This window comes from Camelus ferus, chromosome 8, assembly GCF_009834535.1.
Source record: "Camelus ferus isolate YT-003-E chromosome 8, BCGSAC_Cfer_1.0, whole genome shotgun sequence".
In the NCBI taxonomy this organism is placed as follows: Eukaryota; Metazoa; Chordata; class Mammalia; order Artiodactyla; family Camelidae; genus Camelus; species Camelus ferus.
Window position 1 is genome coordinate 5,004,718 of NC_045703.1, and position 26,048 is coordinate 5,030,765.

Consider the following 26,048-nt stretch of genomic DNA (forward strand, 5'->3'; position numbering starts at 1 on the left):
AAAAGAGAGAGAGTGAGAGAGAGAGAGAGAGAGAGAGAGAACTCTGAATTTTGAACACAGAACCAATAGGATTTAGTTATTGAAAAACTGGATTTGGGATCTTTGGAGAAATGGATAAATCAATGTGATACCAAGCATTTTGACCAAAGCAATGTTAATAACAGAGTTTCCATTAACAGAGGAGGAGCTGGTTTGTGGGAGAATTTGAGAAGTTCAATTAAGTCTATTTTATGTTTGAGAGGATATTCAAATAGAGGCTTTAGTAGGCAGCTGGATATTATGAAAGGCTGAATAACAACACTCCAAAGAGGTTCATGTCCTAATCCTTAGAAACTGTGGACGTTCTCTTATGTGGCAAAAAGGACTTCACAAAACTGATTAAGAATCTCGAGTTGGAGGGATGACGCTGGATTTCCTGTGAGCCCAATGTAAGCACAAGGGCCCTTATAAGATGGAAACAGGAGATCAGATTCAGAAGTAGGAGATGCGATGATGGAAACAAAACGTTGGAGGAACACAAAGACGTGGCCCTGATTTAAGGAATGTAGGCAAACTCTAGAAGCTGAAAAGGCAAAGAGAAAATGGATTATTTCCTAAAGTCTTGAGAAGAAAAGCAGGTCTACTGACACCATAATGTTAGATTAGAGACCTGCAGAACTATAAAAGAGTAAGTTTGTATTGTTTTAAACCTGTTTGTGGTAATTTGTTACAGCAGCAAAAGGAAGCTAATACAGAGATATTTGTCTAGTGTTCAGGAGAAAGATCTGGTTGGAAATATAAATCTGGTTGGGCATATAGATATCACATGGAAATGAGAGCATCTGAAGAGGGATGAGAGATTCATTAGATTAGAGAATTTCTCCAAGGAATGAGCTGTGGGACATGCCAACACTTAAGAGGCTGGAGACATGGCAAGAAAGACCTGCAAAAGACTGAGGAGGAGTGTCCAGAAGACTTAACAAAGAGACAGTCATTGGTGCTGTTAATAAGAGAGTTGTGGAGGATGGTGAGATAACATCCTAAAACAGTGGGTTTATGAGACAATGGAAAAGGAGAAATTAAGGGTTTCAGGTATAGAGAAACGTATCCAGAAATTATGCTGTAATGGGAGGAGAGGAGCTATCCTGAAAGGAAAAGTAAGGCCAGGAGATAATTTATTTTTTACTATGTGAGAAATATCAGCATATTTTTGTGCTGATAACATCATTAACTATAAATGGAAAAAATGACAGTCGGGGGAATGAGGAGAGAATTGCTGAAATGGTGTTGTTCTGTAGGCAAGAAGACATGGAGCTACTGCATAAGTGAAGAAATAACCTTGGCCAGGGGTGTATTCAGCTCATCCTTAGAAATAAGGAGGAAGGCAGAGTGTGTGTACACAGATATAGAAAGATGGTAGATACCATAGTGGGTCTCTATAAAAGTTTTTCTGTGATTGCTTCAATTTTCTTGATGAAGAAATGAAGTCAACAGACGAGAGTCAGGAGTAGAGATGTTAAAAGGATGAGGGCTCTGGATTATTCTCTTGATTCTATTTTCAGAGATTTTGTCAAAGGTGTATTAAGGCAGATTTTGCACAATGGAATTGTAAGAAAATAAAATAACATAATTACAAGTTTTCAAAAAAATATGTATTCGGTATAAACTGTGCCCCACTAGGATACCAAATGGAGATATAATTATTTTTATTTTTTTGGCACATCTAGCACTGTTTTAATCTCTATAAATATTAATACTGCAGAGGTGATAGATCTCAGATTTATGCTATTCCAAAAACAGAAATTTTCATGCTGAAAACTGTATTTACCTTGGTGAAGATTTAAAAAGGTATTAAATTTTTGAAGTGCATTCTCATTTAGATTGTCTACAGAAGAGAAGAGCCACGCATTTATTAAAAATGCATTATTAGAATCAAATGTAACTAGTCCTCATATTTATGATTTTACATACATATTGACCAGGAAGAATTTAGATCAATTACATCAATAAATGCAAATGGCACGGATCAAGGGAACTGGTTCAAGTGTGATGCAGTGTTATCTGGCCCTGATTTTGGACTGTGAGGAGCATTTACTCCTCACATAAAATGAATACTATATCTATGTGAGCTTCTGTGTTCTAGTTAACCTTAACTATAACCAAGGGGCATTTGGTTAGCATTTGCACTATCTGCATCGGGATACTACACTTCAGAGTGCTTAAGTACTTCAATATTTTTCTTGAAATATATACGGACAGGGGTTAATAACTGTCATTAAGGATGCTTGAAATTTTTTTTTCACTGATAATATGAGTGGTGTTAAAAGACATGGTTTGGCTAGAAAGATTTTACCAGTTCTCCGCTAGCAAGTCTAACATTCTCACACACAAGGATGCCCCACTAAATGGAGATTTTCCCAGCCAATTTGACTAGAGGTTTTTGGCTGATTCTACTATCAGAATTTTGTTACCTCACCTCAGAGTGAAACTTCCCATCAAGGTGCTCCCTGAAATGTGTCAGGACAGAGTGAGATCTTCACTAAGTCTATATGAACAGATTGCTTGGCTGTTTTGTGTTGGCATTCTAGTCAATGTTTGTATCTTTATCAGATTTTGGAATAAGACTTGCAGTTATTGTAACATACCAGCTGGTATTGAGATCGTGGGAGAGAAGATGCATCGCTCCTACCTACCTCTCACTGCCAGAGGCTACCAATATTTACCCAAAGTACTCAACAATCGCTGAACAGCCAAAGTGGCTTGGATCCATTCAACGCAATCTGATAAGAAGAAAATCTTGAAGGTGTACACAAAGCACAGACAACTTTTCTAGAAAATCTTTCGTAGCAATTTCCTTTGGGGATAATCTCATGAGCATGAATCTTAACTGTATTTAGATGAGAGAAGAGATCAACCAAGAACTACAATGGAATATATTAAAAATTACTGAAGAATTTCTAATCACATGTTTGATTTAGGCTAGAACTCAATGGAGGTTAGATAGAGCCAAAATATTTACCGCAGTCTCATGCAATGTTCCAGCTAGAGGGACAGAGTGTTTTAAGTGAAGTCCTTAAGATCACACATGTGGAGAGGCCATGGTTCTAGAGAGAGACATGTCAAAAAAGGCACTGATCCTGGCCTCCTTTTTATTCCTAATCTCAGACAAGTCCTTCCTGCAACCCAGTGATCATACTTCGCTTCACAATCCACAATTCCTTGTGACTAGTTCATACCATCTCCTCTCTTCAACTACCAACTTCCATTCCTACCCTACTCACTGATAAAATGGATGCAACTGGAAGAGAACCTCCACGTGATCCCATCACATCTAAAATCTACCTGCATCTGTGCAGATTCTCTCTCTCTTCTCTTGTTCCACTGGTTAATCTCTGTGATCTTCACCAAGGTAATACCCTCTACTTGTGCACTAGAATTCATCTTATTTTACATAATTCCATCATTCCAGCAATTTTCTCCTCTTCTTTCAAAATCATAATTTTTTCATTCTATTGGATTCTTCACATCCACTCTTATTTCTCTAATTCTAAAAGCAAGCTTCTCTTGATTCTGGTATTTAATGCAATAGTCATATCTCAGTCTTCATTTATTTGACCCTTTAGCAACACTTAATACAATTGTTTACTTTCTCTTTCTTGGAACAAGTCTTTCACCTGGCTTGTAGGAAACCAAATTGCTCTTTCCCCCCTTTTCCTTATCTTGCAGGTCTCTAGTTCTCAAGACATTTCAATCAATATCTTAAAATTAACAAGTCTAATACAGAACTCCTGCTTTCCACTTCTAAACCTGCTCTCCCCTCAACCTTTCCCATCTAATCTGTGGCAACTTCATTCTTCCAATTACATAAGCAAATCTTAATGTTATCTTTGATTCTTTTTCTTTCATACAGTATAATTAATTTGCCAGTAAATTCTGTTCAAATTCTACCTTCAAACTATACCAAAAATGTGACTACAGTATCAAGAAATACCACCTCCCTGGAAAAAGCCATCATGATGTCTTACCTTATTACTGCACACATTTTTTCTAATTTTCACACTTCCTATGTGTTTTGTATAATCTATTTACAGCATAGCAGCCAGCTGCAATCCTCCATAGGATTGTATAGGATTTTGTATTTCACTGACTTTCTACTTCATATGTTAACAGCTAAAGTCTTCCTAGTGGTCTACAGACCCTCCACAATCTGGTCACCCAATTTTTCTCTGCCTGCATCTCCTACTGCTCTTCTAGCCACCCATTCTGTCTGAGTCTCATAGGTCTCCTGATGCTTTCTTGGTAAGTCCAGGCATGCACCTGACTTAGGAATTGCTCACTTGCGGTTCCCTTCAATTAGAACACTATTTCCCCTATTTAAACACATGGCTCCTTTCCTTGACACTTTCAAGTGTTTGCTTAAGTATCATCCTCTCTGTAAGACCCCTCTCTGGACAATCTTTTAAAACCTGCAAACATGCCCAAGACCTCCAAAATGATCTGTCCCTCTCCCTTTCTCAAATTTTACCCCTAGCATTTACACCTTCTCACATACTGAGTACTTTGCTTATTTATTTTAACCCAGAATGTGAGACCTATGAAAAGAGGTTTTCTTTTCCCTTTGTTCTCTCTCTCTTTCTTTCCTTCCTCCGTCCCTCTTTCTTCTTTAAGTGCACTCATTTAATCTCCATATCTGTCTTGTGATATAGATACATATCCTCTCCATTTTCTTGATAAGAAACTGAAGCACTGTGAGGTTAACTCAATTACTCCAGACCCTAGGGCTGATAAGGTGTGGAGCTAAGAGTCAAGCCTAGGCGGACTGCAACTACAGTCCATGCTCATAGTTTCTACTACTTAATTTTGTTCTCTGATGCAGAGTGACCTGACAGGTGTTCAAACATTTGTTAAGTGGATTATCCTGCATCATCTGGGTTGTGTGTCCTGAATTGTCTGGAGGTATAAGCTGTTCTCATAGTGTCTTCCTCTGTGTATAATGTGATTCCCTGCTTGGACTCTACAAGGTAGTGGTCACTGGAAAGGGAAAACTACTGCACTTTAGGCATTTCAGAAATCTTTCACTGAATTCAGAAGATCTAGACCTATATGTCAGTAGAGAAGCCACTAACCCCATGTGGCTACTGAGGACTTGAAATGTGGCTGATTTGAATTGAGATGTGGATAAATGTAAACTACTCACTGGATTTCAAAACCTAGCATTAAAAAAGGAATGGAAATTATCTCAATGCTTTTCATATTGATTATGTGTTGAAATGATAATATTTGGGATTCATTGGGTCAAATAAATGTATATTATTCAAATTAAATTTACCTCCTATTTCTTTTACTTTTTTTTTTTGCTTAAAAATTATGTATGTTATTCACATATTTCATTTGAATAGTGCCAATCTAGACAATAACTGGGAGGAAAAGGCTGCCTGTAAATTCAGTGGTGTGATCTGTCAAGGCTTAGTCTGTCAGCAAAGATGATGACTGAGCTTTTACAACATGACCAAGATGATTAGCTCATACTCAATGACATTTTTAAGACAACAGTTCCTCCAGTTCACCTCTACCTTTTGCTCACATGCCCTAGAAAGCATCTCTTTGCTACTTATATTGTCTCTGTCTATGCAAATGCAGTTTAAGGAAACAGTTAATACACCATTGAAACAGTTCTCTAGTAATAGAGTGCACTTTGGTATTTCATCCAACATAAAGCTGAATTGTGTTATCTGACTAAAACTTAGTAATGTTGATATTTAAATTGTTAATATCTCTGCACAGAGAAGGTAGACTTGATCTCTGAACTGCAAATAAATTAATTATAGCCTGTGTGTGTTTTTAGTGAAGTACACAGTGATCACTTCACACAAACTCTCTCCAGTATTAGAGAATAAATATTAACATCACATCTGGAAAAATATATTGAGAAATTCTGCCAGGCCGTGTTTAGTTTGTTTTCCAGAAACATATACGACAAGAAGCAATATCTAATTGATTTACAAAAACTAAGGAAACTTTTAAAAAGTGAGACATTTTTTCCTGACTTATAAGTATCTGTCTATTGTCTGACAATCATATATGTCATATTATTTCAAATGAATTTTGTACAATCTGAGAGAAATCAGATTCCTCTTCTGTGGCATCTTTAAAACTTTAGACTACATGTTATTTCCTCACTGAAAAAACTCAAATGACATTAGACCATACTGAGTGCAAACTGTTATACTGAGATTGTGACAACAGAGGACAGTAAAGCACTAGGCTTTGTAATTTCACAAGAAGACATCTCTGTAGTGGGAAGAAAAAACCCAGCACTGCAAACATATATGCCTTAATCAACTCTAGTTATATATCAAAATACTTTATTTTCATACAGAAGAGAAAATTAAAGAGCTTTTTTTAGGAAAGGAGGCATTGGCACAAAAATGGAAGATCACATGTGAGTTTTAAGCATATGGTTAAAATTTAAACTTTGTTGTTAGTGAAAGTTTTTACTGTTTTATAATAGAGACTTTGGGGATTATATGTACTTTTTAATTTATCTCCAATTTTTTTTGCTATGACCTTTGAACACTAATAATGAGAAATCTAGGCATCACCATGAATCCCATTTACAGAAATACAATGAAGTGTGTGCAGTTCATTTGCTGTACATATTTTATGAGCCTGAGTGTAATCAATTAAAAGGAGGAGCACATTCTGAGTTCATGAAAACTTCTTTTTTCTAGTTCACAGATCTGCCTCTCACAGTAAAATTTTAATTGAATTTCGTTGGTGTTTTAGAAGGGTGAAGAGTGGATTTTTAAAAACCATTAGCTTGTTATAGACTTTTCTCAACATAATTCATAACAGCGTAATACAGACTTATTTACTTTTGCCAAGGTAAATGTTGGCCAAAAAATATTGAATCCTGGCTAATTAGATTAGCTTTAAAAAAATATGAGTCTATATTCATCTCAAAAGTTTTACACAGGTCAATGAAACACCCTTCAAAGTATAACAGCTGAAAAAAAAGATTTTTAGGTAAAAAACGTAAAAATCTGTTCAACACATGGCAGATCTAACTGCATGGGTAATGAGAAAATGGCTTTTTTCTTTAATTTGGGATTTTTTTATGCCTTCCTAATTTCAATAGTGATACAGTCTGGAATCACAAATGCTAGAGAATTTAAGTTCTCTATCTTCCAGCCAAATCTAACCCAGTTATTTTATTTACTTAAACCTTGTTTGACTCAGGTTATTTCATATTGGAGTAGGAATTAGGGAATGCCTTAGTCACAGGCTCATAGTAAACTGTATGACACTTTTCTGGTGTTTGAAATAACAAGTTGTGATATTTTGTAATGTGTCTTTTTGCTTCTATAAAACATTAGGGCCTTATGCCGTTCAAACTCTTTGTTCTTAAATCATAGTAAACAGAGGAGATCATATGGAAGGATGAGCTCACATTTACGTTAGAAAGAAAACAAAGCAAAATTCAGTTAATTTCAATACGAATGAATTGGTAACCATTTGACTGAATAACAAATGATTCAAAATATTTTATTAAATATCTATTTGCCTAGAATAGTAAAACAGTAGGACCTGTGACTGCCCTAATCACATATAATGCAAACATTATCACGGTGTGTATTCCTCCTTGGTGCACACTTTTCTAAATCACTGCTGTTTACATTCAGCCCATTTGCTCTTGATCCTCTTACTTCCTATGGAAATTTCAGAAAATTATTCGGCTAGAAATAAGACATTAAAATAATCATTCATGGTACTGACTTTATGTTAGTGATTTCAGGCATTTTCGGGAAATAGCTAGAATATTATGTGTTTCTTACGACAGTGATGTGTCAAATAGAAGCCTCAGCTGTGCAAGAATGCGTGCACTACAGTTAAGATGTATTTGAATCAGAACCAGGTGAATTTGTGTATCAGGTGGCCCGACAATAAACTCATTGTGTACAAATTAGCATGACTTCATTTCAATCACATGGAGAAAAGATGTACATATTTCATAACAGAAATTATGATTTAAATAGGTCTTCACTGGGGCTAGAATAAAAACATTCAAAATCTCTAGATCAAAAGCTGAGAGCCAATTCAGAAAGTCATTTATTTATTTGTGAAATAAACTAGCCTCATGGTAGTGAATTAGGAGTTGGGGCTTTTCCACAGTAAACTTTACATTCATTCAAATTTCTATTTCAATATCCTATTCCTGAGTTTCCCTCACTCTGTATGTATGCCTATATATTTTAAATATTTTAAAGACCAATTAATGACCAGTAGCATATTTATAACATAGAACATAGAAGTAAATATTTAAAAAGTTAAGGAAGAATTTAAATAAAAGATCCTTTATCTTCTAGGTAGGCTAGTTCTGCTATTTCTTCTTTCACCCTGGAGCTCAAGAACAAGGACATCTGAACTGGGAATAAGCTTATTCACCTGAAAATGCCAGTAGGGTGAATAGTTCAACAAAACTATAATACAGCATTTTGATGAATTTGGAACCAAAATCAATAAAGAACTTTTTAAGTGTTTCACTAGAGGCATTAATGAGGCTGTTATCATTGAGCAGTTTCTCTTGCTAACTCCCAAAGTGCTAATAACATAATATTATAGAATGAAATCCTAATAGAATAATAATTTCAGCCAGCAACCCAGAATAGAAAGTAACTTTTATTATGAGGGCTGTGGGTCATTTGTGTAAATGTTCCAAAGAAATCAAGCAGTTGTTTGCATTAGTGTTACCAGAATTCCAGGAGCTTTCAAAAAGAAAGCAATATGTCAATTTATTAAAAACAGTTTCCGCTATATATCCACTTGACTAACCCCTTCACCTTGCCCATAGTTTTGCTCAAATCTCACCCTCTCATTAAGTCCTAGCTGAGAAATGTATTTACTACCATACCCTCTACCCTTCCTGTCTCCATAGCCCCTTAAATTCTGATTCCCATTTTCTTGCTCTATTTTTTCCCTTTTTATTTTCCATCCCACTACAAGACTAGGATTTCCAGAAAATTATGACTTCTGTTAAATGTTGAATCCTTCAGTGTAATAACTGTGGTACTAGAACATATTAATAAGATGACTATTTTCCAGGCTGGAACTGAGATATCTCTAACAAGTGCTTCACCTAATTCAACCTTCTCCCTATTCACACTCTAATGTGTTCTTCTAACATCATTGTTGATTTTCTTTCTCTTTCCATGATTGTAATATAGCTGAGAAACCAGTTACATTTTTAGTAGCCACACTGGAAATATATGTTACAAAATATGTATTTATTAAAGAGCTTTCTAAATACAGAAAAACCAACTAGTGGAAAAAAAAATTCCCCTGTTCTCCCATGACCTAAAGTCATTCATCATAAACCTCGTGTGTGTCTCCTTCCACTAGCTGTTCTGTTCTGGTTATCCTTTGATAGTTGATTTTATGTTGTGATTTCTTAATATCATAGCACAAGTACTTCCTAAATTATCAGAAGGTCTTCAACGTCTTCATTTTTAATGGCTGCATATCACTGCATAAAATGTATGTGCTCTACTTTTATTCCTTATTTCCTTATTTTGGTTTCGTAGTTTGCCTGCAAGATCTTTAGTTCTATTCCTAGGGTTATCATCATTCTTCTGAGAATTTTTGTAACTTGCAAAGATCAGGCATTTAAAGCCAAGGGGGGTAAAAAGGTATTTATGTTTACTCCCTGCCTATTGGAGAAATCTATGCTTTAATTTCTTGCCAGAGTTGATAGATGTGTCATTTATCTTATCCTCTTGTAGATTCATTTTTGAGAAATTTCAAAACTTTTGACAGGAATTCAGATAGGGCATATTCTACGCTGTCATCTCATAGCATTTTAAAGATAATAAATCTTTTAGATTTTCTATTTAAAAGGTTTCTATATTATTATTCATAATTGCTTTCCCTTTCTCTGTAGTGCAAATCAACATTGTCTCACGCCACCCTTGTTGAAATATATCCCATAATCATTACAATCCCTAGTGATCTTTCAAAAATCTCTCTCTATAGCCACTGATTTACGTGAAATCTTTCATTAACTTGTTATATAACTAAATATAACTCACATCTTATTGTGTTAGTAGTATATCTCATATCTTATAAAACTATTAATGCGACAGGATAAATATTTTATGGGACTCAAGATAATACATTTAAACTCAGCAAACCTTCCTCTGTCCCCTTTTAGTTTTATAGGATAATAAGTCCTACATTTTTAGTGTAACATAAAAATTTACAAAGCTCATTGTATTTTCCCTCAGAGAGCTCATAATAAGATGCATTCAGGTAAAACTATTTGGAAGATCCTTCCAAAAAAATGGTTAACATGGCCCAGTTAAGAAGGACCCATTCCATTTGTGCATGACCTGTTTATTCAACAGTGTCATATTAACAATGCAATTACGTCGGCCTAGATGATTCATGGGACAAATTAAAGCATTGAATAAAGTGTTACTGTAGTCACTACCCTTCATTGTAAGTGAGCATTTTCACCGCATTATATAAGTACCATGCAACATAAAGTTAATAGGGAAACTGTATTAACTATGTTTCTGCTTTGTTACTATTTATATGTACAGGTTTCCTTTGGTGTTTTGAGTGGTGAAAAGAGTATAATGTATTATGGAAACCATTACTAGAGAGTAATAATTTCTCATACTGTGTTCAGGATTCATGCCCAATCCTCCAGGCCACTAATTTAGAATGACTGCATTTGCTGGCATGTTCCAACTATAATCCGCCCAGTCCTTTTAGAATAAACATTACATGCAAGGGGTAGCGTTTTGATCAGTTGTGTTATTAACAGAATAGCTCTTAATTATTAGACAATATATACCTATGGTAGATATAAGTCTATATGACAGTCATCCTGCCTACTTCCTGTTTACTGTCCAGTCACTGACCACCACAGCTCTGACATCCCTGGGTTACATCTTGACTGACCTCAATCAAAGACACTTGGTGATTGATCATAAGGTGATTAGACTGACAAGAATGGCAGGAAATGAAGTTTACTACTTTGAAGATAACAATACATCTCCGATTTTCTGAATCCTGGTTAAAATATTTGTTAGCAGTAATAACTGTACTGAAACTATCTTAAGATTTATTAAATTTTTAATAAATATATATACCAGAAAAAATAATTATGAATCTTTAGTGATCTAGGTAAGAAACTGCCAAAGATGCTAATAGGTAAAGAGTAATGCCTGATCACACCAAGCAGCTCTCCTCTTCTTTCACTTGTGCTTTTCATGAGTTGAGGTTGTGTATTATTCTGTTCCCCAGCTTTCTCACCTGAATACCACTCCTAATAGAAATGAGGCTGGCTGGTCACCTAACACTCTGTCTAGCAATAAGAAGGCAGAAATAAGCCTCATCCTCTTGATTTTTCAGAGCTGAACCAGAAGAGCTAAGATGGCCAAGTTAAAGGCTTGTTTTTTTATTTTTGAAAGCTGTTTGCATGAAATACATAGTTAAGTTAAATCAAAGAATAGTTTGAGAGAACATAAGGTTACTAGATAAATGCATTGGTGGTAAAGTGTAGTACTTATTTCAAATACTGAAGTTGAATATCTTTATATATGCAATTATAATTATACTTAGTGCATACTTACATGATATAGTCAAAATGCATGAGATGTTCAATTACACACTTTTTTGTTTGGTTTTGCTTTTAATCTCACAGAGGCAATCTGCAGTTCTTTGAGAGACAGGCTACGTGGCTGTGAGCTAGATCAGACGGTAGCTCTCTGAATGCCATCAGACAAAAGCAGCATTAATTCCGTCTTCTCTCCCTCAACAACTTAAAGTTTCAGTTTTTAAGTAAAAGAATATATATATATATATATATATGTGTGTGTGTGTCTTGCTTTACAGATATTGTGTTTTTTACAAATTGAAGATTTAAAGAAAGCCTGCATTAAGTAAGTCTATTGGCACCAATTTTTCTAACAGCATTTGCTTACTTCCTGTCTCCGTGTCACATTTTGGTAATTCTTGCAAGATTTCAAACTTTCTCATCACCATTATATTTGTTATGGTGATTTGTGAATAGTGATCTTTGCTGTTACTGTTGTCTTTGTTTTAGGACATCATGAACCACAATCATATAAGACTAAATTTAATTGGTACATATTGTGTGTGTTCTGACTGCTACTGACTGATCATTCCCCCAACTCTCTCCCTTTCCTAGAGGCCTCCATATTTTCCAAGACACAACAATATTAAAATTAGGCCCATTAATAAACCTACAATGGCCTCGAAATGTCCAAGAAAAAGTAGGGGGGTGGTCACACATCTTTCACTTTAAACCAAAAGCTAGAAATGACTAACGTTAGTAAGGAAAGCATGTCAAAAGTCAAGGCAGCTGAAAGCTAGGCCGCTACCGAACAGTCAAGTTGTGAATATAAAGGAAAAGTTCTTGAAGGGAATTTAAAGGGCCATTCCTGGGAACACATGGATGATAAGACAGTGAAACGGCCGTCTTGCTAACATGGAGAGTTTTAGTCTGGGTAGAAGATCAAATCAGCCACATTTCCTTAAGCCAAAGCCCAAACCAGAGCTAGGCCCTGACACTCTTCAGTTCTATGAAGGCTGAGAGAGGTGAGGGAGCCACAGAGGAGAAGTCTGAAGCTAGAAGAGGTTCACTCATAAAGTTTCAGGAAAGAAGCTATCTCTATAACATAAAAGTCCAAGGTGAAGCAGCAAGTGCTGATGTAAAAGCTGAAGCAAGTTATCCAGAAGATTTAGCTCAGATCATTCATGAAGGTGGCTACACCAAACGACAGATTTTTAAAGTAGACAACATAGCCTCCTATTTGAAGAATATGCCATCCAGGACTTTTATAGCTAGAGAGAAGTCAATGGATTCAAAGCTTCAAAGGACAGACTGACTCTCTTTTTAGGGGCTAATGCAGCTACTCTAGGTGATTTTAAGTTGAAGCCCTTGCACATTTACCATTCTAAAAATTCTAGGGCCCATAAGAATTATGCTAAATCTACTCTGCCTGTGCCTATAAATGGAACAAGACAGCCTGGATGATAGCACATCAGTTTACAACATGGTTTACTGAATATTTCCACCTCCCTGTTGAGATTTACTGCTCAGAAAAAAAGATTTCTTTCACAATATTACTGCTCATCCACAATGCACTTGGTCACCCAAGAGCCCTGATAGAGATGTATGAGATTAATCTTGTTTTCACGCCTGCTAAAGCAATATTCATCCTTTGGATCATAGATCAAGGAGTAATCTCGACATTCAAGTTTTATTATTTAAGAAATACATTTTGTAAGTCTGTATCTACCATAGATAGTGATCCCTCTGATAGATCCAGACAATGTCAATGGAAAATTTTCTGGAAAGAATTCACAATTATAGACACCACTAAGAACAGCCCTGTTCATGGTAACAGGTAAAAATATGAGTATCAACAAGAGTTTGGAAGAAATGTATTCTAACTCTCATGGATGACTTACAGGGGTTCAAGGTTTCAGTGGAGGAAGTAACCGAAGATGGGGTAGAAACAGCAAGAGAACTAGGATCAGAAGTGGAGCCTGAAGATGTGTCTGAAGTGTTGCCATCTCACGGCAAAAGCTGAACATAGGAGGACTTGCTTCTTACAGGTGAACAAAGGAAGTCGTTTCTTGAGATCAAACTGTTCCAGGTGAAGATGCTATGGTGATTGTTGAAATGACAACAAAGGATTTAGAAGAGTACAGAAGCTTAGGTGATGAGTCAGTGGCAGGGTTCGAGAGGACTGACTCCAGTTTTGAAAGAAGTTCTAGTGTAGCTAAAATGCTATCAAACCACATCAGAAGCTACAGAGAAATCATTCCTGAAGGGAAGAGTCCACTGGTGTGGCAAACTTCTTTGTCATCTTAGTCTAAGGAATTCCCACAGCCACCCCAAACTCAGCAACCACTACCATGATTAGGCAGCAGCCATCAACACTGAGGCAAAAAGACTATAACTCACTGAAGGCTCATGTGATGGCTAGCATTTTTCTTTACCAATAAAGTATTTTTAAATTAAGGAATGTATATTGTTTCTTAAGACACATGCTATTGCACACTTAATAGACTACAGTTTAGTGTAAATAAAACTTTTATATGCATTGGGAAACTAAAGAAATAGTGTGACTCACTTTATTGCTATAGATGCTTTATTGGAGGTATGCCTGTAATGATCAATTGCATTTTAGATAATATTCTGAATTGATTCCTTTTTTGAAGTAGTTTTTTAATTGAAATATGATACACAGATGAGTGTACAGATCATATATATATATAACCATAAATATACATAAATACAGATGCATATATATGAATATATAACAATATACAATATAATTTGGATGTTAATTCTTCATCAGAAAGATGGTTGCAAATATTTTCTCCCAGTCTGTACTTTGCCTTTTCAATTTACTGATTGTTTCTTTTGCTGTGCAAAAGCTTTTGAGTTTGATGTAGCCACATGTCTTAATTTTAGCTATAAATGCCAGTGCTCTTGGTGTCTTATCCAAAAAAATCATTGCCAAGAGCAACGTCAATGAGTTTTCCCTATGTTTTCTTCCAAGAGTTTCAGGACTTACATTTAAGTAAAACTTTAACCCATTTTGTGGGTTTTTCTGTGTGCGTGTGTGTGTGAGTGGTGTAAGATAGGGGTACAATTTTATTCTTTTCCATGTGAAAGTAAAGTTTTCCGACCACCATTTATTGGAGAGATTATTCTTTCCTTACTGTATATCTTTGGCACCCTCGTCAAAGATGAGTTGATAGTATGTGCGTGGGTTTATTGGTGGGTGGGTGGGGGGTCTCTATTGTATTCCACTGGTCTATGTGCCTATTTTGATGCCAGTGCCATTCTGTTTTGATTACTATTGCTTTATAATAGTTTGAAACAATTAAGTATGATGCTTCCAGCTTTGTTCTTTTTCTTAAGATTGCTTTATGTATTTAGGGTCTTTTATTGTTTCACATAAATTTTAGGATTTTTATTCTATTTCTTTAAAAATGCCATTGACATTTCAATAGGGATTACATTGAATCTGCATATTGCTTTGGGTAGTTTGCACATTTTAACAATATTAATTTTTCTGATCCATGAGCATGGGATATCTTTCCATTTATTTGTGTTTTTAGTCTCTTTTATCAATGTCTTATAGTTTTCAGTGTGCAGGTTGTTCATGTCTTTGGTTAGAGACATTCTTAAGTATTTTTTGTTTGTTTCGGATACTATTGTAAATGGGACTGACTGCATTCTTAATTTCTCTTTCAAACAGTTTGTTGACAGTGCTTAGAAATGCAACTAATTTTTGCGTGTTGATTTTGTATCTTGCAACTTTAATTAATTCATTGGTTCTAACTATTTTTGTTGAAATCTTTAGAGTTTTCTATATATAAAATCATGCCACTTGCAGCTCAATAGCAGAAAAGCAAATCAATCCAATTTAAAAATGGGCAAAGGATCTGAATAGCTATTTCTCCAAAGAAGACCTAACAAATGGCCAATAGGTACAGGTCTCAACCTCGCTAATCATCAGAGAAATGCAAGTCAAAACTGCAAGGAGATTTAACCTCACACCTGTTATGATGGCTATTATCAAAAACACAATAGTTAACACACATTGGTGAAGATATAGAATAAAGAGAGCACTTATACACTACTGATAGGAATAGGAATTGGTACAGCCGTTATATAAAATAGTACACTTGTTCCTCATAAAATTAAAAAGCTAAATACCATATGATCCAGCAATCCAAATCCTGGGTATATATCCAAAGGAAATGAAATCAGTATCTCAAAGAGATAGTTGCATCCCCATTTTCACTGCAGCATTATTCACAATAGCCAAGATATGAAAACAATTTAAATGTCCTTCAATGGATGGATGGATAAAGAAACTATGATACATGCACACACACACAGAAATATTACTTAGCCATAAAAAGAAGGAAATATTGATATTTGCCACAACATAGGATAAACCTGGGGGCATTACAATAAATGTAATAAGCCAGACAAAGACAAATACTATTAAGTATTACTTGTATGTAAAATCTAAAACAAACAAATAATTTCATAGACACAGATAACAGAATGCTGGTTGCCAGGGGCTGGGAGTAGGGTCCAAAGGGTATACACTTTTGGTTATAAAACTAATAATTTCTGGAGATCTAAAGTTCAGTATCACAACTAGAGTTAATAATACGGCATTATAGACTTGAAATTTGCTTACGGTAGATCTTAAGCAGTCTCACTACAAACAGAAAAAAGAATTAATGATGTGAGTTGACAGAGGTGCTAATTATCTTGATCTTGGTAATCATTCCCCAATATATGTATATCAAGTCTTCACACTGTACACTTTAATATATACAATTGTATTTGTCAACGTTATTCCTCAATAACGTTGAAAAAATATAAACATGTAAATACATACATATAATAAATACATATTTATTTTCTATTTATGCATTTATTAATAGATATATACTCATATATTTTGGTATATATATGCTTATGTGTATATATTATATATGTTATATGTACTTATTATATATATATCTCATATATACAAAAATATACATAAGCACATTTAATATGTATAATATATTCTTCAGAAGAGGAGAGATTTTTACAGGAAAGCGGACATGCACTTCAGAAGCACTTGCTTCTGCCATGAAGCCTTTAAGATTTGTTCAAGGTAGTAGCTGTTTTGGACTCCTTCCTAGTGGTAGATCAGAGAGGAGGAATGACTGAAGTCTGTCTGAGGCATCATACTGAGATGCCCTGTCTGTTTCTTTGTTTTTGGCTCTTTTCTTTTTCCACTCGGCAATTCTTTCCCTGGAACTTTCCATTAGTGTTTGCTTAGGAACAATAATAGCTACCCTCAGGGGAGGAGTTGCCATAATGCCTTTTGCTAAAGTTGGGGCATGTTTGTGTTTTTCTTCACTTAACAGGACCTCACTCTAGGCACCGCTATACTGGCACCAACACGACAGGGTAACATATCATTCTGATTTCACTTTTTAACTGGGATACAGAGCTTCCTTGTGAATAAAGACACGCATTTAGGATGGACTTCTCCCTTTATGTCAAGGCTTTGGTGCTTTGATTTTATATATATTAAAAATATTTATAAAAGCCTGATGAACTTTAAAAAAAGATAAAAATACAGGAAAATCCTGTGTTCTTTTAACATTGAGAAGCTATTAGATTTATGTACTTTAACAAAACTCTGAGATAAAATGTATTTTCCTTGGGATAACAACATTTCTTAATTTGATATTTTACAATAAAAATAATAAGAATTATAAAACCATATCAAATTAGTGTAACAAATTCTTCTGACTTCTAGTTTTAAGATACCAACTGTTTCATTTCTTTACTTCCCATGACTTTTAAAATCCCACTGAAACAAACAAAAGAATATTAAAACATTAAAAATATTATTAATGTTCACTGTGTGTAAAGGTGTGACTATACGCTTCCTTGAAAACAATGTCGGTGGAAATGTAACTTATGTCCATTTAAAAGAACAACTTAATAATATGTGTAAAAAATGAAAAGGCAATAAAAATGTGAAAATGTGTATGTCCAAAGATATTTTTACATAATGGTTCACAACAATAAAAAGATTACAGGCAGGAAAAAAAGCTCATCAGGTTCCTCAAATAATCTGTACCTTAAATGTACATTAAATTGCCTAAAAAAGTACAACAAATGAAGACAATAGTAAGCTATTCAGCAATTTAAACACTTTAAGTGAATGTATTCAGTTAAATAAGCACCTGAATATATGTACTGTTCATGTATGTGTGTGTATCTAAGTCCAAAAGTATGTGCTAAAATTAATTTGTTTTAGTAGTTAAAAAGACAAATTATGAGTAGATTTATAAGTAGTTTTAAACTTTCTGAACTTGTTTTCAATAAATAAATGCATTACTTTTATAAGAAGCTAAAAGAAATGAATTTCCATTTAAAAATATAGATACATAAGTCATTTAAAATTGTTAGATATTATGCATTTATCCATTTAATTTATTCATGTTTATTACAGACCTCCCTTGTCTGTTTGAGGCCAGACCAGGGAAGGTCACAGGATCAAGAAGTAAGACAAGGCTAAGGATGAATTAGAGGACTAGGGGTTGGGTGAGGTCACCATGCAAGGGAGATTTGTGGAGATTAGTTATGGTCATAAAGAGCAAAGATGGGGCTTATTGTTTTCTATAAATATTTTTGAGAAATTATTTTATTGATTTATTCTTTAGCCCTTTGTGGATTCTTTAGCCTTATCAGAGGTACTTAAGTTTAGTGTTGAAACAGACTGAAGGCATGGGTTATTCACAAGGTTGCAGGGTTCTGATCTACCAGGTAAGGGAGGGTGGAAGGGCAGACAAAGTTCATTTTATGGTTGGTTTCCCAGGAGGGGAGCTGCTCTGATGAAGTATTTGGTTTCCAGATCTTTAGGACGAATTCCTTAATGGTTCTCTGAGTATCGAAGAGCCCTTCCTGATGTATATAGCAAGCAAATTCTCTAGTGGCTCTAACAAGGTACTTTTGTAACTATATACACATGAGAACTCAGGGTAATCCTTTTCCCTGAATCTTCCAACAGGACAATTAAAAGGCCAGCTAACCTTGTCATCTGACATTTTATCATCTGTAGTAGAAAAGAATACAACTCTTAATAGATAGTCGGAATTTGAGCACTGATTCTACCACTTTCTTGTTCTGAATCCTTGAAAGCATTACGTTTCTGAACCTCTCATTCCTTCTCTATAAAATGCCGATAACAACAGTCTTTACCTCACTGGAGTTTTGTGAGGATTAAAATAAGGTAATATATGTAGAGAACTTAGAACCATGACTGGTATCTAGTACATGCTCAATAAAATGGTCACTGTCCTAGATTCTTTAAAAGTCTGAAAGAAACAAAGCATTTATTTAAATGATATTTTCATATATTTTTAAATAGTATAGAGCAATACCAAAACAATCATTGTGTTTTTAAATGCAAATAGACTCTCAGTAAAAGTTCTCTTATGCCAACTACTCTTTGGAGTAATTTGTCCTAATAAATATCAAGGGTCAGGATCATGAAGATGTGATTTTTAAGGGAAAATGATTGAACATTCTTAATTGCTTGCTTTTGTTTTTAATTGTGTAATGCTATTATTCAGGTTATTATTTAGACTGTACAAGAAAATATAGATTATTTTATGTGAGTCAGTATATTACTGTCAGGAAGTGTTTTAATCGTGTAATTAAACTAAAACTAAATTTGCTTAAACAGCTATACAATATTGGACAGTACTGCCATTAGAGAAATTCATCATGGAAACCACTCCTTGAGAAATATAGTGAATGCATATGTAATGAAACAGAGCTGTTGCCATAAAGATGTATTAGGAAAACACATCCGAATGAATCACACAGAAGCTATTATTCCAAAATGCAAATTAAGCAGGCAATGCCTGTTGTCCTTCTTCTGTCCTACTGTGCCTGATATGTTGACCAAGTTTCTGTATTTTTTCAGTGTTGTTTATGACACTATACGACATTTGCTCTTTTCTTATTTTTACAATCCCTCTTTTTCACTCATTCTTTTTCTTTCCTCTCCCCTTTGCAAATTATGTTCTCCTCAATGCTGACTCCTTGTAATTTTGTTGTTTTCCTTCTACTTTCTTCCCTTGTGAAATGATCATGTTTTTGAGATGCTAGGCTTATGCTTCTCCTATCATTTTCTCTTGTCTAATTCTGGATCCCAATTTTTACACCACTTTCTTTACCATATATTTGCACTACCAACTCATTTTGTCTTAATCCAAATCCTTCACCCATTCTTGCAAATTAGTTCCCACCTTCCGCGAGTTTCCCTAATTTTGCCAATGATACATTCTAATCCAGTCTAGCCCTTGCACTAAAAGCTGCTCAGGGAACACGGAGGCTGAAGCTGTGACTAATGACTCCCCTCACAGGTATTTGCTCAGACTTTGCTCCTGCTCTTTCCCTTAGCTAGTTACTGCCTTTCATCATCTCTTTCTCTGTTTCCCTGTGTAAGTATTGGAATTGTTGGCGGGGTGCAGGCTTACTCTAATTTGGTAAATGATATAAATGATGTGCATGACACACATGTGCTCAATACACGTCAGATGTTATGACTTTCTTTGCAGCTCTTATCTCATGTTCTAACTCTCACTTCACCTCTCACTCGTCTCTCCCAGCTTTTTCTGCAGTCATCTATTTCACGTGTTCCTTCTGTTTTGCAACACCTTCCCCTCAAGGCAGTGTTCAGTTTCGTTGTCAACTTTATCTCCCTGCAACCTGTATTATTTGAAGTAGTAACAAACAGATACCTTTTTCCAAGTTTCTATATCTTGAAAATTGGAGAATGTTTCCCTTCATCCAGTAAGTTACCATTAAGTAAATACTTATACTTAAGTTTATCCTCTCTGACTGCATAAAATTCTAAGGAATCACCTTTCAAAGAAAGAACTTACTCAGCATTATTATTGCTTTTGATGGATATAAAGAATACTGCATACTGCAGGAACAGAGTGTGAAATTGGAATTGCTGCAAGTGAACATATAATCCAATAAAGAGGACACAGATGTGACTACATCTCCTCAAGTTATGGGACCCCAGTGGCTACATCAGCTTTCTTGTATTGCCAACTGGGCTAATTCTAGACAGTGATGAGTAGAACTAAAAAAAATTAATTAGATGGGGAATATGAATGGAATACACAGAATTCTGCCCTAGGACTTTTCATTGATTTTTAACAAAAGACATTTAAGGTTAGCTACCTTGTTATTAAATTCTTGGAAAATCCCAGTCATATATATGTATTTATTAAGTTGAAATGAAATTGATACCAACTAGAAACATACTGGTTTGCACTTTTGGAAATCACATAGGGGATTATTTGAGGAGGCAGAATACATATTTTAGAGTCTAGTATTTATACACCTGTGCAGTCCCCTCCCATTGCGTCTCAGCTGGCTCTTGACCTGCTTTAACTAAGAGAATGCAGAAGACTGAAGGTATGTCTGTTGAAGATCGAAGCCTTGAAAAGGCCTGGCACTTTTTGCTTCTGTGCTCTGGGGAACACCGGCCAACGTGTAAGAAGCCCGACTCCCCTAAAGTCCCCTCCTCCATCCTGCGAGGAAGTCAACCCATCCAATTGAATAAACCACGAAAAGAATAACCAAAGACCATGTATGCAGCCTCAGTTGAGTTTCCAGTGGGCAGCCTGCACTATCTTTCCAGAAATGTGAGAGAGGCCATCTCAGATGTGGATTGTTCAGCCCCAGGAAACCCACCCTGCTGGTGTCACAGGAAACACACCTGAGCGATCACTGCTTAAACTGCAGAATTGCAAGCAAATAAAGGCTGTTGTTTCGTCATTAAGTTTTGAGGATATTTGCTCTACAGCCTTAGATAACAGAAACATTTTTCTTTATGTATTGAGGGACTTAAATTTATTAAGCTATGACTGCTAGAGTTACTGTATTGAAATGTATTTTAAAAGTACATTTGTGAAGTTTTCAATTAGTGAGGCAATTTATATTTTGCTCTTACACCTCACTGTGAGATTTATGGCTAATCACAATTTTAGATGTATGGAGTAATTTATAGCTGTATGAATAGGACACTAAAGTAGGAGCTTGCCTATTTAACTATTAGTTTGATATAAAGCATAATTAACTGAGAACAATAAAATTACATAGGCATGCAATAATTTGTGTTCATGCACTGTGTCCAATTTTTCCTATGCTAACCTTTAACCTGCATATTATCAGCCACATTATAGAATTTGTACAAACAGATGTTCATTTTATTTTATTTTTAATTACCTGAGGAATCTGGCAGGATTATTTATGCAACTGTATTAATAAGATACAGCTTCAGAACACTGTTACCAAAGAAAGAACAAAACAGCCACTCAAACTGCTTTAATATAACAAAGATTGATACTTCAAAATCAATATGTCAAAATAGACTACTAAATGGTAGCAGTATTTAAAAGTGAATCATAAAGTATAGAGAAACAAACGGGATAGGAAGAAGCAGATTACTTGGTAACACTTATGTAACTGCTTGAAGATCACTGTATCTGTGTAGGGTGATACAGGAGACGTTGTCATTAGCCAATGTTCCCTAATGTCCAATCTGTTCTTTTTTGAATGTGGAAGTAGTGATGAGTACATGATCAGATCACGTCAATGATCAGATCATGTCAATTATTCACTTCCTTTAGAATTTAAAAGACAGAATTTATAAAGATGGAAGGATGTGTTGAACATGAGAACATGATTTTTCTAATCTGTAATACATCATTTTTTATTAACGTCTATTCATATAATAGTGAAGTAAAATGTATGCAACTGAGGCAAAAAATAAGCTAACCTCATTTTAAGCTTTATATATATATATATAAATACATATATAAATATATATATATACATATTTTAAATCCTGTCTTCTAAAGTGGGTAACTTTTTCTTTATTCACATAGGTCAATAGTTTAACATTTACTAGGCTTCTTCTCTTTCTGAAAATGGTCCAATTCTTTGTGCAAAATAGCTTGTTTAGTAATCCAGAAGTTTTGTTTCAATATTTAGATGAGTTCATGCTTATGTAAACAGGTATATTCACGTAAACCATTTGACTTCTCCTTTAATTCATTTAATTTTTACTTAAAGAATATTTCCCAAACATAAATGAGGCAGAGCTAACAGAGGCTGAAAATGTTACATTACAGTAATAATCATATATATCAGATTTGTGTGCTCTCACTATATTAACATTCCTTCTTTTCCCCCAAAGTGACAAAGCATTTGCTTTATATTTCATTTCTTTTGCTCATGACTCCTTAACTTGTAAAGAAACTAGTACTAATAGTAATTTTGATTCATATTACAAATAAATTTCTAGTGATTGTAATTAAGAAACTACCCTGATTCTTCCTTGACATAGCTCTATGGAGATTTTGTTGATTGTGGCAAAAATAACTTTTTTTCAATTTCCTTAATTTCTTGTGGTTTCTATTTAGAGAATGATACTCTTAAAAACTGCCACTAAGGCTCTATTATGGTTCTGCTGGGGGTTTAACTTATTAGATTTGGACCTAACCTTATCAAACGAGCTTCTAACTAATGATTATACTCTAAAGACCACTTCTGCACTAATTGGCTTTCCCTGTTTAATTGTTTTACAAAATTGATAATTTAGTAGAAATATAATAAGCCTTTAATATTTTAGATAATTTGGCCCCTCTGTGGTCTTTAGGGGGTTCTCACTTAATAGAAAATTGGAATGCACAATGTGAAATTTAGGTCTTGCTTTTAGCACGTGATTTGTAAAGGCTACAGCATGGCATAAAGAAGGTTTTGATAACACTGTGATATTGTCACAGATGTTAAATGGTTATACTGAATATTACATATTTTATTTTAAATTTTGAACTGTATAAAAACACTAATTCAAAACTATTTTGGAGGTGATTTTAAGTAATAATGCAATTTTCAGGAGGACTTTTTATAAATTCCTATCTTAGAATCAAGGCAAAAATCTGTGTCACTTAAAATTAAATTTTAATGTCATTATTTACCCAATTTTACTTTATGTAACTATAACAGAACATCTTTCCAGATTTCCAGAACACTGAATTCTACTGGCATATAGTAAAAGAATAACCTGAAGATTCTTGAGGTACTTTAAACCATTTGTTGATTCTACTCATTTCTGAGCCTCAGATGAAGAGTTGCTCTGAACATTCTAACACTTGCTAAAGAAGTTGTAGGATCTGCTAGAAAAGTACTAACTGCATTGTTTCGTAATGGTTTTCACGTCCTTATCCACCTTAGAATACGAGCTTCAGAAGGACAAAACCCTGTACTAGTTTAGCAGAAAGTGCTGAGTGGCTCTCAGCCAACCTTCTATCCCAATGAGGCAATCTGTTTTCCCAGGAATAGACTGAGAATGGGAAACCAAAAATAGATCAACTCAACAACAGTTAGTATGGTAAATATGCCATGATTATGTCTCTCTTTTGAAAGCATAAAATACAGAGGATTTTTCATTAGGATAGAAAATAAAAACAAAAAATGGCCATCCTGCCATCTTACGGAGTGACCCACCACAAGATTGCCATGCTATGTTTATGAGATACACGTTATTTGTTAAATGGGTAACAGAATGCAAGAACTTAAGGGTTCACTCTTTTCTGTTTTCATGGGTTAAGTGTGGAAAATATTCTTTGTTTTTGAGGGGTGTAAGAGAGGTTGCTGGATTGATTTTTCTTATAGTTTCATGCATGCATATGAAGCTAAATTTTAATGATAAAATGAAATAGCTCTTACAACCATAATTTTATTTTAAGCATTTAAAAAGAGTAAAATAGCATTGAATGCTTCTAAAAGAATAGCCATACTTCAAAAAGAAAAGAAAACAAATAAACCAGTGATTAAATGTAATGGCAATTTTAAGAAGAAAATTGTGCTGTGTCATCCTAAGGTCAATTTTTGTTCTTTACAGAGTTACTCTCTAATTTAGACATGCATTTTCTTCCTTTAGACACTAATTCCATCTACATGCTCCATTCTGAATAGCAAACTTAGTCTCCAAATACTTTAAAATAGCCCCAAATTTCAGAAAACCACCATCTAGAATCGTGACAAACCCATCTGTAGGTATGATTTAGATGTAATTTAGATTCTTGCACAGCATGGTCCGTAGGGTGCATCCCCCAGATACACCATCTAATCTCAGAACCTAGCAAATGCCATCAATAAAGCAGGAAATGAAGTTAATTACAGCCTCCCATTCAGTGTCCCCTTGCCACTGGTGGCCCATTATAATGAATCATTCTTCAAATTGAGAAGAGATTGACAGAAATTTTATAAACTTTTCACTCCCCATGTCTTTCCAGTGTAATAAGTGCCTGCTGTACACTGGGAAAGTGATTAAATATCAATTTCACGGAAACCTGGGAATAATATTTAAAAGACTAATGAGACACTATTTTTACTGCTTAGGTACTGTGACTCCCCCATGAGTAAGAAGAATGCCTGTCATTCTAATTAGTCATCATTTGGCCAGGTTTTTCTTTCTTTCTTTTTTTTTTCTTCTTTCTCTCTTCAAGGTCCCTAATTGAGTTATTTAAGAACTTAAAATTTAGTTCCTCAGTGGGAGGAATGTTCTTATAAGATCAATATGATTGCCATGTTATAACTCTTTTATTCTCTTTTTTACACTGAAGGTAAGCACCAATTTTATTTGAAAAATATCATTTGTAAAAAATCCATTTCCAACTGACCTTATGGCCAACATGAAAACTTGTTTTATTAAAAACTAGATTTTTAAAAATATCTGAAAGTAGTTTCTAGTACCAAACTTATGACTATACCTTTCTATTAGATAGTCATTTAAAATTATTATTCCAATTATCCTGTCTATTTGAGCAAAAGGAGCACAATACATTTCCTTTAATAGTATCTGAAGGAGAACCAGTTCCTACAAGAGGAAAAGCAGACATATCCTTTTTCTGACAGTAAAATGAACTGACTACTTGCAACAGAGGAAGTGTTCTAATTTCAGGAGAACTTGAAGAGCTATTTCTTTTTCTGGAGCTGAGTTATGTCATGATCATTCTGAAGATGGTCAAGAAACCAAAGAGTAATCATTTCATGGACATCAGAACTCATTCACCCAGATGCTCAGAGAGGTAAAAAAGTTTTACTCACAAATGCTTTCCAAACAATTCCCAAATTTATATGGCATAATAAATATATAATACAATTATTTAACGTCAGAGGTAGAGGAAACCTGAGAAGTAATTTTCTTCATACTTTCATCCAAATCTTTGTATCTCCTCTCTGATGACCTCACAAGGTTAGAATTACACTTCCCCTTTCCTCCAGTTTTTCAGTGGATTTTGAAACCTAAGTAGGAATTGATGTTTACCTTTATTAAAGTTCTTTTTGTTAGATATGGACCACTGGTTGAACTTGTTAAATATTTTTTGCATAGTTATGC